Source organism: Betta splendens, chromosome 13, assembly GCF_900634795.4.
Source record: "Betta splendens chromosome 13, fBetSpl5.4, whole genome shotgun sequence".
Classification (NCBI taxonomy): Eukaryota; Metazoa; Chordata; class Actinopteri; order Anabantiformes; family Osphronemidae; genus Betta; species Betta splendens.
Window position 1 is genome coordinate 11,897,467 of NC_040893.2, and position 13,504 is coordinate 11,910,970.

At 42.9% G+C, this 13,504-nt stretch overlaps 1 protein-coding gene and 1 long non-coding RNA gene across 9 annotated transcripts in view; one reads left to right on the forward strand and one right to left on the reverse strand.

The window, feature by feature from the left end:
• The window catches only part of LOC114868623 (uncharacterized), a 109,711-nt gene that overhangs the window by 71,614 nt on the left and 24,593 nt on the right, over positions 1–13,504 (reverse strand). The window contains exon 3 of one of the 8 annotated variants that reach the window (XR_008696578.1): positions 8,924–10,417. The exons of the other annotated variants lie outside the window; for them this stretch is intronic. This is a non-coding gene — a long non-coding RNA (uncharacterized LOC114868623). The remainder of the gene's footprint in view (positions 1–8,923; positions 10,418–13,504) is intronic. 8 annotated transcript variants of the gene reach the window in all.
• The window catches only part of LOC114868619 (sucrase-isomaltase, intestinal-like), a 51,389-nt gene continuing 51,189 nt past the window's right edge, over positions 13,305–13,504 (forward strand). The window contains exon 1 of the mRNA XM_029172373.2: positions 13,305–13,394. The gene's annotated coding sequence lies outside the window, so the exon portion shown is untranslated. The remainder of the gene's footprint in view (positions 13,395–13,504) is intronic.

Below are 13,504 nucleotides of genomic sequence, written 5' to 3' on the forward strand. Positions count from 1 at the left end.
CCTCGCCTCAAACTGTTGTAAGCTCAGACACGCTGTTATTAAGCTTTTGTTCACCTCCACTCTACTTTGAGGACACTTGATGTCAAGCACAGCTGCCTCACACTTTCGTCCCCAACCTTCGATACTTTAAATATCTGCTGGCAGCCCAGATCCTTTAATTAGCTGCGTCATGCCCCTCCCAGACCTTATTACGATACCGTCCTGCTGGATTCATGTCAGCTGATGCATTGCTTACCGGCAGTACAGTAGTTTGGTATTCTTGTATAGTTTTTGCATGACTTTGTTCATAAGCTGGTTTTGGTCCCTTTGCAGCTGGGTTGAATCGAGCGCTCTGTAACCTACAGTGCATTTTCCTTCAGGCATTTCTGTAAAAGTCCTATTAGAACATAATACTACAATACATGCTCATTAACACACACACGCACACACACACACACACACACACACACACACACAATGACACATAATGCAGCCGGCTGGTGTAAACCTTAACCATGACATAGCTGTTTCAAATGAGCTTGTTTAAGAGATATGCGATAGTATAAGCCTATTAGAAAAGCTGCCATAGTCTCTCTTACAGTAGCTCTGAATTCACTGTGCCCATTTGCTGTCAGTAAAGATAAGTGGATATTTTTGTGTTGAGTGGAGGTGGTAACCTGGATTTGACTGTGTGGATTGCAGGTACAATTTTAGTTTGTCCCCAGGGAGGTGGTGCAGTGCACGGCGTGGCGCTGGATTTTGTCTCTCTCCTGTGGCATCGTCGATTGAAACGTTATGGAGCTGCCGGTTGTTGTCTGCCTGATCTTTCCACCCATCCCTCCATCCTCCGCTCTGTCTTTTTTTGTGTGTGTTTTGTTTTTTAATTAAGCAAGTCGTGATTTAGAACGGGGGCACGGAATGAATAGCTGCGGCAATAACGAAATGCGAAAGGAGCCGTTTGAGAGCGCCGTTGATGGGAGGGAGAGCGCAGACAAGCAGCTTAGGGACGGCTGAGAGAACATGGAGTTGTCAGCAGACTAGATGTGCCACTTAGAGAAAGTAGGGATCGTTTTTGCTGCTAAAAGTAGCTGTAATTGTGCAATTAGCCAAATGAAGAGAGCAAAGCAGAGAAAGCATGTTGTAAAGGGAACTGAAGGGGGATCGTGATCGCTCCTACTTTGCATTTTGTGTGTGCGCGTGTTTGTGTGTGATATGCTTTCTCCATTTGGAAACAGGGAATTATCTCCAGTTTGCCGAAGGAGCCAATCTGTCTTCCGCCGCGGTGCTGAGGCTGCAGGACGGCGCAGGTGCTGCATGCGAGGGTCCAGGTTTTGTGCATGTGCGTGTCTTTGTGGCCGGCGTGAGGGGGCTGTCCTGCCTGTGTGTGCGTTTGTGACGGGGCTTATTTGAGTCTCTATTGGGCTTCATTTAACTTCTGTTTGTCTTTGTGGCATCACAGAGTGCATATGTTGGGGCACACAGCATTTTAATGGAGAATGCGTCTCTGATGCATGTGTTAGCAATCTGATAATATGAAGAGGACTGTCATTTCCCAAACAGACAACCTGTAATTATAGTTATTTTTAACACATTTCTCAGTGGATTGAAATGCACAACAACACAGTTGGAAAGAGTCCAAAAGATCCAATGCTACAATTCCCAAAGTCATGAGATTACAAAAAAAAAAAAAAAAAAAATGCCTCTCACACATAACTCAGCTGTGCTGCAGTGCAGGAGCGTGACTGACCCAGTATGTGGAATGGGGGAGAGGAAGGAGTGGAGGCAGCGAAGGAAGGGGTGCAGAAAGAACGCGAGCGAGACTTTGTGTGTGTGTGTGTGTGTGTGTGTGTGTGTGTGTGCGTGCCTGAGAGAAAGCGAGAGAGCGCGATTCCCAACCTCGCGCCCACTCCTGCTGCCGTGCGTGCTCTGAAGCTCGGCACTGTAAAGTCCTGCATTCGCATTGTTTGCCTAGTGAATTGTGGGTCCCTGGGGAGCGCGGCCCTCCCTCTTGCCTGGAAATACTGCAAGTTTTGGGAAAAGTTGCAGCCATTTGTGCTGCTCAGCACTGCGCTACAGACTCGGCTGGTGTATGTAAGAAAGATTAGCAATCTGTGTCGTTATCACTCATTGCAGAGAAGGGGGGGGGGGGGGCACAATTTCATAAAATAAAATATGGAGCACAATGTCCCTGGCTGGTGTTCTGAATAGCCTGTCTCCATCTTTGTTCCGCAGTGTGGGGCCTACTTTGAGCTGTACAATAGCCTGTAGTGAGTTGTCTAAGGACTCTTCTTCTCAATCTGTGCGTACAAAGAGCTCGGCCACTTATTACTTTTCCGTGAACAGTAACAAATGAGGTGACATTTGTACAAAGTCAATCATCTGTATCCTAGTTCCGTGCATTTCATATTCTTGTGGTAATTTTTCTCAGTTAATTTTAATGCTTTTTTTTCTGTCAATCATTTTGTGCTTATTAGCAGCCCAGAATCAGCTCGTTTAGTATTCAGATGACTGATGACCTGCTGATTTTGATACTAGTTTGTATGCTGGGTAACATTCCTCACATAAATATGTATGCGTGTTTGGCTTAGGTTGGGATGGTACAACTTGGCTCTATGTGTGTGTGTGTGTGTGTGTGTGTGTGTGTGTGTGTGTGTGTGTGTGTGTGTGTGTGTGTGTGTGTGTGTGTCAGCCAGGTGCTCCATAACATCCACAAATGACCCTGCAGAATGGGCCAACCTGGCTGAAAGTCCCAAAACAGAGCAGACGGAAAAGCAGCCCTCTGTTTTCACATCATGAAGTAAAACAGAAAACTGTTCTTCATCCTCTAACCTTAACTTAACACTATGATGTTTCCCTAAACCAGCATTGAAAGAACCAAACCATACCTGTTATAAAATGTTAATGAGGAAGGATCTAAACACCTGCCAGCATTGCAGGACAATATTATAAACACTACTGAAAATGAGTTTATGTTATTTAGTTTTGAACATATTTTCTTTACTTCCTCTGCTTTTAAACAGTTAAGATGAGTGGCGGGTCCTATGCTCCTACTGCGTTCATGAGCATGCGTGTTTGTGTAGCGACGTCACATGTTGCTGTACTCTGATAATGAGTAGTTCAGCTGGCCGAAGCCATCTGCTGGTGGCCGTTATAGCTGATGTGACTGGTTTAATGTGCATTTACTGGCTGCTCGGGCGGTTTGTGTGCTTTTGTTTGGATTGTCCAGCTATAATGGGTAAAATAAAGTACATGTGCATGTAAAATGATGCTACGGTGTAGCTCAGTGCTCTCGAAATACTTACATATTGTTGTTAAAGATGATTATATCTATAAATAATGTGTGCTCTATGCTTGCACCCAAAACTTTACAGTGAACAGAGTGAACTAAGACTTTCCAGACTCAGAATGTCATTTGTATTGCTTACGATGTGCATGGTTTCTTTTTATGCATTGGCTTGTTGATCGGCTTGCTGACTTCCACCAGCTCCAGGCTACAGCAGTAGCACAGAGAAAGGGCAAGTGGTGAAGAAGGAACAACTGGAAAAAGCTGGTGGGATGGATGACAAAGGCCAGACGTTTGTGAGAGCAGGTGGAATATAGTTTTTCTATTATGAACGGGTCTTAATGGATGAATGTGCAGCCCCTGATTTCATTTAACGTTGACATTAAAATAGCTCATCTAGACAAGAACTTAGGTGTCCGTCAGCCTCCCAGTCTGAACCTGTGGCCTGTGTCTGTGTCTGAGGGCAGTTATTACCTCAGCACCAACAGACCACCGGCGTGTTCTGACTCACTTACCTACCTAATGTTGGCCAAACATTTCTGCTTCGTTAGTGAGCATAACGATGTGTAATGTGTGTGTGTGTGTGTGTGTGTGTATGCGTGTGGACGTGGACCTGCTGCCTCGGTGTGAGTGCTCTGTGACTACTACTACAGCGCAGAGAGATTTGTGGAGATCTTTTTGCCTAATGAGCAGGGATCACTTGCACTGTTAGCATTAGCTCAACAATTCAGGACTTCGTTTAATTAAGGCCCGGCTGCTTTTAGCGGATCAGCACTCACCCACACATGCCGAAACATTTCTATAGGTGATGACTGCCTGGATAGACAGACCCACCGCTATTAGAGGAGCTTTAATGCCAAACAGCTGCAACCGGCATGAGATTTGTTTTTAATGGGTGCACTGCGGAGAAAGGGTCATGTGGAAGCCACAGCGTGTTGTAGAATGCATTTCAGTGCACTACAAAATATGATAATGGACTCATCTTTTGTCACAGCGTTTGTTGGATTACAGGCAGCATATATGTGGAGCATTTAATGTTTGGAATACTTTAACATCGCTCAGTTGACACTAGTGTTACCCTCTTCTGTCCTGCTGCCTGGCGCTGTTTTTGATGATTTCTTCTCTCTATATCTGTGGTGTCAAACAAGGCACCTACTTAGCAACCAGTAGACGTGCTGATTTAAAAATAAGTGTTATTGTCATGTTTAGAACTACATTTAAAAGTTCCACTGATATACGTTGGGCTGCTAGCTGCTGTGTGTGTGTTTCTCTCAACAATGTCTAGAGACTATGTGGGCTGTGGAGAGAATCTATAATGCCGCTCTGTAATTCATGCAGAATGCTGATTCACGGTCACAGGCAGGACAAAAGCAAGTGTGTTTGCTTTAACACGCTGCGTGGCTGTATGGATGCTGCTTGTGCGAGTAAGCCTTTAGAGTGCGACATGTCGGCTTTCCTTGAAAGGCTGTAGTAGATTCTCTGTCAGTGTTTCCCTGCAGGTCTAAGTGTTTTTGTGGCGACGGGCATGCATGCAAGTTTCTGTGCACGCATGCGCCAGCGCGTGTGTTTGTGTAGCTTTTGTTGGGCACTGAGGGCAGCGCCATGCACGGCTCAGATGTGTTTGACTGGAGCAGAGATCCCTTAGGGGAACACAACTAGACAGAGAATAAGAGAAACCCCTGCAGAGTGTGTGTGTGTGTGTGTGTGTGTGTGTGTGTGAGAGAGAGGCCAGAAGAAAGCCCCCACCACCTTCCCCTAAGCTGCCGTCACTCTCCTGGATCCCGTCTTCCACTCTGGTCTGTTTTTCCCCTCGCAGTCTCTCCATCTTGTCTGAAGAAGCGAGGGCAGGGTATGATAAGAAACCAGGGGGAAACCAGGGTTAACGATGAGATGGAGAAGCAAACAGAAGGATTTCGGATGAAGCACATAGATGTTAAAGACCAGTGAATTACTACGGACGCAAGGCTAAGGGCAGGAAAGGTGGAGAGGGGAGACAGCAAGGTGAATGATAGGAGCTATTTATAAATGTCTGGCGTATGAGTATGCTTAACTGCTTAGACTGAGTAATTGTCTGGGCTCCGTGAATAATTTGGCTCAAAGAACTTCTGAGATGAGCTGAGCAGGTGATGGACAGGCACCTGAGGAGGATGAACTGTGAAATGCAAATCTGTAATACTGTACCTGCCATCGACGTGAACTCAGGCAGTGATGTCGACTGGTAAAAAAAAAAACAACACATGAAGTCGTTCTTACAACAAACTATTGGCAGAAGAGACAGATTGCTGCAGTTTGTGTGTTTAGCATTATTTGCCATCATCAGTAAAGCGCTGGAGGAAGTAGTAATAGTGGTGGTGGAGTAGTGAATGAAGGACTGGGGGCTACTCTGGTTCCTCCACAGATAAGGCGTAATCACACCTTTTCCTCACCGACTGTTATGCTGCATCCAGGAGGAAACATGCCTCTTTCATTCACTATCTTCCTGTCCTTCCACCTTTCACAATCACTTTCCTCGTACCATCAACCGGAGCTACAGTACAAGCAGTTGATAGATTGTCCGGGTCGGCGGGGCTGACAGGCCGACAGAGAGACGTAACGAACATGTGTGAGTGTTTGTGAGAACACAGAGGAAGAGAGGCGGCTTCCCCCATTCTGTCCTCTGCACTCCTACGTTCTTCTTCTCTTCTTTTCTCACTACTGCTAAAACCGCCCGCTGTCATTCTGACCCCATGTACAGCAGTTTACTCATCCTTCTCCTTTTTGTATACGACATTGTTTTTCAGGCTGCAGAGGAGACTCCTCAAAAATGATTCACTTACTGTAGCTGGGCAGAAACACAACTAAGACAATTAGGCTTTGACACAAAACAAACAAATAAATCAATACAGAACTGACTAATAAATACAAAATACATTTTTTCTTTTTTAAAGCTTGAAATGGGTTTAAGTCAAAATTAAATAATTACAAACTCATCTACAGTAATTCTTAAAAATAAAGCATATAATAAAAATAAAGCACATTTTTATGTGTGGAGATGTAGATGATATCACATTAGTAATTTCCCCACTGTGGGAGTATTAAAGGTTTTTCTTATCTTTTCTTATCTTACCTTATCATTGCGAAGATGCAATATTTAATTTATATTACAAAAACCCTTCTAAAACCCATTTTCTCTTTAGTTTATATACTTAGCAGCTCTTGTACTAAAACCTTATATTTACACTAGAATAGCAACCAGCGTCTGATACATCCCCACATTGACTGGAATGCTACTGTAGGAGGCTAATCACATTAAAGTGCTCTTCTTTAAGGGAAGTCATTCCACCTTTAAGTTAACCCTAAAGCGTCTCACTTCACTTTACACAATTACCCTTTGACACATAATCTCCCGCGTGAGCTGTGAGTATAGTTGTCTCAGCAGGGAGCAATTTTACACGTTGAGTATTAAAAGAGTATTTATGTTGCAGTGCTCTTCATTGAGTCAAACGCAGAGTAGGAAATTATTGATTAGTTCCAGGGACCCTTAAACCAGTGTTTTGTGCTTCGAAAGGTAAAAGAGCTCTTCAGCCGTTAACATCTGCAGTGTGTTTTAGCTTCTCTCTTTGCTCATCTCACCCGGTGCTCCCATGCAACAGTCAAATGGAGTTTGAGTGTTTACACGCTTCTCGTCTGAAAGCGGAGAGGCCAGAGGTTCCAGGACAAACGCGTATCACCCATTTAGCATGCATGAGTAAACCGAGCCAGGGCTGAAGAGGACTGACATCTTTACAGTAATGTGCTGTGGGCCGTGTGTGGCGGGAGGAGAACTCAATCACCATCACAGAATGGGCCGAAAAAAACAAAAGAAACCACACACAACATCATATTACGTCGTTGTGGCTGGACAGTCGACCATTCTGAGTCGGAGTCCATTCAACGCTCTGTTTGTGGGATTTCAAATGTCTCAGTGAGAAACTGTACTGATACATTCTAAACTGTTTATCTGGGTCTGGGTTTCCTCCTCTACTGTACTTTGTTTTTCTTGTCTTCACCTTCAGATCTGAATTCCTGCAGGTATGTAAAGATGATTGTATACTTACTCTGTAGTAAAGACGCAGTGTTTATATACTGTACGCACAACAACACACACAAACACAGCTAATGACTGACGAGTTCCTGTTTTGAATTATTACGTTAGGTACTTGTGGGAGCTTTGTTTGACGGCTTGATCCGAGTCTAAGCTAACAGTCGCTGTAAGCATGAGAAAGACAAATAATTCTCTAATAGTTCCTGTGCGCGCGTGTTATAATTCTAAGATTAGATTGATCTCGTTGAGCCCGTTGGAACCACTCCCCAGGATTGAACTAGCCATCAGCAAAGCCTGACATGGCAAAGAGCTGCTGCTGAGCTGGCACTGCTTTATTTATGACCCCAAAGTGAGCGAGATTGTGCGTGTTTGAGTGCGTTCACATATTTGGGCTCGCTCCCACAAAAGCCACCGTGTCTGACATGACAGGTGAGCATCTTACATGCTCTGATGTGTATGTACAGTATGTGTCAGAGAGAGAGAGAGAGAGAGAGAGAGAGAGAGAGAGAGAGAGAGAGAGAGAGAGAGAGAGATAAATAGGCAGAACGATTACATGACCATCACTGTGTCCACTCACTTGTGTGTGTGTGTCTGTGACTCAATCCACATTCTCTTCAGTTTTTCAGTTTTCTGCTTCACATCTTATCAAGTTTCTAATACAAGGACAGAGAGTTGTGCACGTCTATGTATTCATAACATAGGGACAGTGGTGTGAAGAGGAGCTGCATACTGATTAGGTGAAGTTGAAGAGAAGCCCTGTGTGTAGGCAGGCAGAGCCACAAAGCAACAAGTCATTCACCTAGTTAAGACACACACAAACACACACCATGTTTATGGGAACTCTGATTGGAGAAACTACAGATGTTTTGACAGGATTTTTTTTGTGTGTTTGACTGCAGTGCTGAACCGAGACAAATAGTTGTTTCTAATTGTTGTTACAGTCATGGATATAGATGAAACACTGAGATATGCCATCACTCTTCATGGCCTCCGAATCAGCAGAGAGGTCATTAGTGATGGAGGGAGGAGAGAGGGAAAAAGAGCAGGATGAAGGGAGGATAATGGATCGAGGAAGCGGAGAGAGGCAGAAAGCGAGCACAGGAAAGATCAATACAGCGTGCTCTTTGAGAGCCGAGAATCTGCATATCATAGAACAGAGCGAGGGGAAAAAAACTGAAGAAAAAAAAACAACACAAGCCAAGTTTTCAGGCTTTGTTTTTTTTGTGTTCCAGGGCCAGAGAGAGAAGATCAGAAAGCATAGAAGGTGAGAGCAGGAAGGGGTGATAACAAAAAAAAGAGGAGTCAGATCCAGCGATAGGGAGAGGTACCCAACAAGGGCCTCACTGAATTAAAAGACAAAGGGAGACACAGAGTGAGAGAAGGAGAGGAAGGAGAGAAGCTGAGGAAGAATGTAAAGAGCGTCACGCTGCTGGAGAAGTGAGAGTGACAGACCGAAGGGGGATTTGCAGTCGTTCTCAAAGATAAGCACACTGTTTTCTTTCTCTGCTGCTAACCCCACACGCACAGACACACACACAGACACGCACAGACACGCACAGACACACACACACTAGTCTATTGCAGCAAGCTCTTGGCACCTGACAAAAGTTCACCCGCTCCGAGTTGCCATGGCAACGGAGGGATTCGTTGTTGCTACCCGGACAGCCTGACTCCCAGCCTGATGATGGGGAGAGAGAAGAGAAAAGATAAAACATCTAATGGAACTTGAAATGAGGACGTTGATTTCATTCAAAAAAAGAGAAATAAATAAAAAGCAAATCAGAATCTCATGGTGCAAAAAATTATTTGTTCTTTTTAACTGTGTTCATTTGACCCACATGTTTTTATTCTAGCATGAAGAATGCAGTGGCTTTTATTTATTGGATCGCTGTGGTACAAAACATGATCAGTGATGTATTGGTGAGTTTAAACTTGAAACAGCCCACACCCGCACATGCATAACATGAAGTAAAGTTCAAATAAAAGCAGAAAATGATTAAAAACTGCATCCTACCATTTTTACAAGACTCAGCAGGAGATAAGTAAACCGAGCCACTGGGTCTCAGCAGGACCAGTCACCACAGCTATCATGTCATAAAGTCACTACTGTATGAAGGACTTCCCCAGAAAATGTGTGTTTATCTGAATGAAGCTGCGTTGGCTTATTCTCTTAACTATATTGATTCCTATATTAATTTCATCTTCCACAGCAGGTTCTACATTTCTGTATTTAAAACGAGAAAATACTCTCTTCTCACTGTGTCAAGGTTTTAATGGCATTCTCTCTACACAGTCATCTCCTATTATGACTTACGTCTCAAGCGTTCCCAGTTTTCTTCCGTCACATTGCTTTGATGACACATGACTGACATGTGACATGTTTAATTGTTCTGGGTGATGCTCTACGACGACTGAACGTAGCTGTGTTGTTTTTCACGGATTCCTGACAGCAAACCCAAAGCTCTGCTGCACTTATGCTAATGATTCAATCTCACTGATGATCAGTTTTTGGTGCCACCAGTCGGACTCAAGTGATGCGTTTATAGGTTTGTGACCTCATTTGTGAGTGCGATGTGGAACAGTTGTATGAAGGAAAGTCACAGGAAACTGGATGTATTTAGGGAAACCAGCAACAGTAGCATGAGCTGAGCAGGTGATGGACAGTGGCCTCATGTCTGGCATGAATTTTTCTAATATTGTGGCAGAAATATGTCTTGCCACTTGTCAGGAAGCCTCAGCTAGTTCCTTTACATTCACTTTAATCTTTTTACAGTAGTTCATTTGACAGGCAGAGGCACGATTAGTGAGCACGGCCTCAGTGCTCCGCAGGGCTGTTGCAAAATTCAACAACACTAGAAAAAAAACATACTGCATGGACACAGAAGAAGTATTACAGTATATGCATAAATCTCCATTTGGGAAAACAATATGCAGATTGCAATGATACACATAAAGGCCTCCTAAGGTACTTTGCACTGTTAGAAGTTCAGTGCATCAGCCAGCGAGCAGCAACCCTGAACACTCAGGGCAGAGGATTGCCTATGCGGTCGCTTCACCCTGGTTCATCCAGACTGGCAGCCTGTCTGAACTGCCTGCCAAAGGGAAGCACATCAATCATATTACAAAAAAAAACAAAAAACAAGCCTAATCCATTAGTGCCCCCTCAATTAAGGCTCATGTTGTCTTCCAGAAAAGGTCAGTTTTCTAAAATGTCTTTGATTCTCTAAATGTTTCACATAACATCAGTTTGGATTGGATTAGTGTGTAGAGACACCTTTCTGAATGACTGGACTGCTCACTGTGTCATGGATTGGGTGGGTGGAGGTTGAGGGACGATTAACAGCGAATACACTAATAACACAACAATTATCCGTGAATAACCGCAGTTTGTTTGGCAGAAGCTTTGACTATTTTCTTTTTGCGATCGTCAGCACATTGAATTCAGGATAATTAGCTGTCACATTATATTAGCTTATAAATCTGCTACGCAATCTTAAGGAAGGGCAGGGGGGTGGAGGGGGTGCTCCAACTCAAGAATCTTTAATGTGCACATACAGAGAGAAGGGAGAAAGACTCAGCACGCAGATATGAAATGATGAAATATTGATACGCCACAGACCGTGAGCAACTCCAAAGCAGCAGTAAATTCGAGACCTCAACAGATAAAAGGAGAGCAAGAAGTTTTCCTTTTTTTTCCTACTTCACTGTTTTCTGTGTAATATTTACAGCTCCACTGAACTTCAGTGACAAGTTCACAAGTTCACTGGCAGGCTTTACAATATGATTAATATATTGATCGGAAGATATTAGAAATATTTATACTTTGACCCTGTTTAAGACAGTAGCAACTAATGAGCGTTGCACTTCCAGGAACTAAGATAATACACACATGCACACAAATAGTCACTAATCATTGACTGGATTTAACATCTAAGGCCGTTATCAAGTCCTAATGGGGCAGTCATTACTTCAGCACGTGCATTACACCCATGTACAGTATTGAGTCTATTCCTGTCAAAACATGCAGACAGTAACAGAGGGGATGAAAAACATATCTTATCTGAATGACGCAGCACAAGCTTGATTGTGTGTGTGCTGTTAAGTTGTGCACATGCACTCATTCACTATGCTGTTTCTGCCCCATTGGGGTGTTAAAATCTGTGCCACACTTATAGGGAAAACTGCATAATGGGAACACTTAGACAGGCCACCTGCATATCATGGTTTATGCAGCTATGTGATATAACAACAAACAAATGCACAACACCGTCACACAGAGGGAAATCACAACACCACAATGTAATTGTTTGATGGTTTTGTATATTCACTGTTATATCCCCATGTCCTGAGCTGTATTTCTATGAGCCTCCCTCACACCTATGACCTGCATTTGACCTTGACTTCACAAGGTATAGATATCTCATTATTTTCCATAATAAGCCATGATATACTGCATTCTGCAAGTACCCTAATATTTGGACAACTGCCACCAAGGATCAAGTCCACACAAATTATTGTTTTATAGTATTGCAATCCTGCAACTCTGGAATAATTATAACAAAATAAGAAGGGACACAGGAAGGTTAGTGAATGACTCAGCAAGTCCCTCAACTGAAAAAAAGACCTTTGTTAATGGAAGAATAATGCAGTGATAACATTAACCATCCTTGTGCACCGATAATGAGTAACAAGGTAAAAGCATTGGTGCTCTGTTGTGTTCTGAATGCATTCCACCGTGTTTGGCACCACTAGCTGGCTTTCATTTTCACATGTAAAAGACTTGGACACTGGGTTAATTAGTAGTGGTTCTGTCTGAGTGTAGAGCAGCATGCTTGCATGGAGTGTAATTACATCTCCCCATTAAGATACCAACAGAACATAGATGCCCGTTAAGAAAGCAGACCTGCAATTAAGGAAACAAGTTGTTTGAAGAGATTGAGGTTAAGTTAGATGTGAATGTAATGTGCCAAAAGTAAAAATGTGGTTTGTGTTGCAATGAAAACTTAGTTTTTCCTAGATTCCTAAATTACTGTATGAAGCTAATTCTGATTCTTTGTGAAGAATGATTTTCATGAAAATAGGGTATGATATAAAAACACAGAAAAAATATCATATAAATATAATGTAGTCAAAGAAATGTAATTTGCAGGAGAAATGGTCCAGAGAAACAAACATCCCTCCCACATTTTACAGAGAATTTTACTCATGTGAGCATGAAATGGATCATCTGTAAATACTTAGGGTTTTAAATAACCTGAAGCTACCAAAACCACCTGAAGAAGCTGATAAATTAGATTCATCGCTTCATCCAAAACAAACTGTACAAAGCTCTCAATCAGATGCAAAACAATAAATCACCAACACCTGGCAGTCTCCCCACAGAATTCTCTAAACCTTCCTGAAATGCATTATCTCCTCTCTTTTATAAATCAAAACTAAATCTCAAATCCCCTTACACACAGACAGAGCCACCGCCGTGTATCAGTTGTCTTGAAACCTAATAAAACCCAACTACTATCATCCAGCTATCATAGCATATTGTTTTTAAATCATATCGAACATACCAAATCAAATCACACAATTACAAAACATTACTTCACCTCACCTTAGCGGGATCAGATCTGGTTTCGCAAACAGTTTCCACACATTTATACTAAGAGCAGACGCATCAAACGGACATCAAATAAAATGCAAACACGCAGCCTTAGCAACTTGTGAAAATGTTTAGTCAGTAATGGCTAAAAATTCCACCCAAAAAGAATGTCTCACCTTCTGTTAAAACAAACAGGGATGCTCACCGGCAGCTGACATTTCCTCTAAAACCAAATTAAACCAGCATATGGATTAGACATAGGACAGGTTTGATTCTTTACATTATGAACAAATTCCCAGACATTTTATTTCGCATCTGTTTAGCGTGAGGGGTTAAATGACCCCCTCCCCAGTTAAGGAGGCGGTGCTGAACAGCTGAAGAGTCAGACACAACCAAATCATTGAGTTACTAACTCCAAAGGAGTATGACAAACAGCAAGGGGAGGGGACCCAACCAAATGGATTGACTTGCTGCGTGTAAGTAGGCAATGCTGTTTTCTGACCTTAAATCAATATTCTGGACCTTTACACTAAAATAATAATGTTATAACTAGTTTACCCAGTTCATTTCAGGCTAAAACAACTGA